Below are 2,732 nucleotides of genomic sequence, written 5' to 3'. Positions count from 1 at the left end.
TAAAACCCTAGTTGCTTATCACATGTGATCATGTGAATTTCACCTTACATAGAGAACCATATTATGTCACCAACAAATACAAGTCATGATCCACCAACATAGAACCAATTCACATGAGTCATCATTTCATGTCTTTATTCCCAATTTAAAACCTATATGATTCACTAGTATCACCTAGGTATAAACCCTAACTTGTCAATTGGATTAGTACCATTGATCACAACTCCTATATACCACACCATTAGGATCAACCTCAATCATCAAACCCTAGTAGAATCATAATGATAAGCCCTAGTAGCTAAGTTATAGAACCATCTAGATAACCATCCTTTGATATGATGTTTAGAATAAACCATAGTAATAAACCTATCAATACTTGCTACATATAAACCCATTTTTCTTAAAGAACTCAACTAGTTCCTATTAGTGAACTAAATGAATCCAATAGTAAACCCTAGAAAGCCATAGCTCCTATGTATAGCAGTTCATATTCTTATTTAACCTGTTCTTCAAAAGTTATTCTTTTGAAGTACAAATGTCAATCAAACCTTAGAAGCCCTATCCTTCTTTGAAATACTAAATGTTTCTTAAACAACATGTTCTTCAAAAGTTATTCTTTTGAAGTATAATATAAATAATCATCAACCATGTCCTGTAGAACTTAAAATTGACAACTGTTCTTTATATATTATTCCACCACTATTCTTATGTGTATGATTATTATGATGTCTTATATCACTTGGTTATGATGCTAATATAACCAAACCCTAATAAGAACCTTGTTTGAGAACCATTCTAAAGGTGCAACCAACCCTAAAGAAATCTTTACAACTCATACATCCTAAATCATCGAGGTTAGGTTACGCTCGGGACGATTGCATCTCATACTATGCATTATAGCATCTTTGCCAGTTCTTTAAACATTGTCCTTACCGGACGATGATGGTATTTCAGAATTCGGAGTTATCACATATCGAAGCTTTTGCCTGCATAATCTTGCAGTCAAGAAAGGCAAGTTCATCGCTTGCTCATGTCATTTGATTATTTGTATCAAACTATATGCAAAGTACTATACTTATCACTCATGCATTGAAAAGCAAAGTATTATTTTACAATTATGAATATGACTATGTGGTGGGCAATGGAACCATGGTATGTGTTGATATGGTGGAGGTTCCATTGCATGGGTTATATCACCCTAGGATTAATTACCAATGCCGTCCGAGTGATTCTAGCGCCGTACATATCGCGTTATCCATAAGATCTATAATGGCTCTGGGGAAGTCAGCTGTATCTTTTCCCTTCTGCACGCCAACGGATCGGAGAGCCGGTGGGGTGTTGGAGGCACTACCGCAATAGGTTGGGAAATCCTTTTAAATCCCCATCCATTAGTGATGATAAGCTCTTCGATCTATGAGGGATTGTCCGGAGTACACCATGAGTAAAGCCGTATTATCGGGGAAGTCTACTCGGAGGTGTACGGTTGGACAAAAGGGTGGGTTTGCGGTGGTCGCGGAGAAGGCGAGTGATTGGCTTGGATCTTATACTGGGCCTCACACCAAAGGAAGTGTGGACGGGGACATACTCTCGGCCGGCAACATGGTTAAGATCTCTTGTGGGGTAAAGTAACGCACCTCGCGCGAGGGTATCAAGAATTGTGATTGTCACTCCCTGTTCGGGAAGGGAACTGCGAACACGGCGAGAAAGGAACTCCATGAAGTTCTAGTCAACTCTGTGAACACCGACGGGCATAGTTTTCGAATAAAATAAACCTTTGAAGAAATGTTTATGAAAACTTGCATTAGCCTATGACTTTCCGGTCTATGGCTGTAGCTAGTGCATGATACATATATTTCCTAATATGAACTTGCTGAGTACGCTCGTACTCATTCTATCTCATTTGAACCCCCTTCTTAGATCAAGGCACCGAAGGAGAATCTACCGTGGAACTCGAAGACAAAGAAGTCAACTGCAACAAGATGAAGAATCCAATCAAAGAAGTCAATGGAGTCAACTTCCGCATCGGCTATAATGAAAACCTAGACTAGTAATAGAAGGGAACCTTTCCCTAATCATAGCACCTAAGTAGCTAGATTTCTATAGCAAGCCAATTAGCTCCTAAGCTTGAGTTAGCAACAAATTAGACTACGAGTCGTTCTTCTGGAGCTTTATTTGAAGTTTTACCTCACTGTAAAGTAGGAGGCTGTGTGGATCTTATGTAAACAGTTCTTGTGTACTTCTATAGACATACCTTGGACTCGCATATGTTTCTGTTGTACCACTCTGAGAGATGTAATATGAGTGGAACGGTGTTTCACTTGTGTTATGTCAACGACTTGTGTACTACACCATGCAGTGGTACACTGGGTCACCGCAGCTGGTATCAGAGCAAATGCTTTGACCCTAGGATTAAAACCCTTTAAAAGAGACCTATAGGTTTGGTAGTGTCTATAGGAAGTGTTTTAGCTAAGCCAACTATGCCAAACCAAATATTCTTTTGACTTGAGATGGGTATTCACTTGAGAATAATCTTGACACACTTGAGTCAATCTTTCTTATCTATCTTTCTTAAGTAAAGTTAGTTAGTTATCTTGCTTCATTCCAAATAATTAGAACACCATTGGAGCTTAAGATAATGGGTAGTAGTAGGCCATAGTTGGTATACAACACATGGTATTCCAAAGAGAGGATACAACCATAAGGAAGATATCCTATTGGAAGAAGTATACCAA

The sequence above is a fragment of the Lolium rigidum genome, chromosome 3 (genome assembly GCF_022539505.1).
Source record: "Lolium rigidum isolate FL_2022 chromosome 3, APGP_CSIRO_Lrig_0.1, whole genome shotgun sequence".
In the NCBI taxonomy this organism is placed as follows: Eukaryota; Viridiplantae; Streptophyta; class Magnoliopsida; order Poales; family Poaceae; genus Lolium; species Lolium rigidum.
This window is presented reverse-complemented; position numbering follows the sequence as displayed.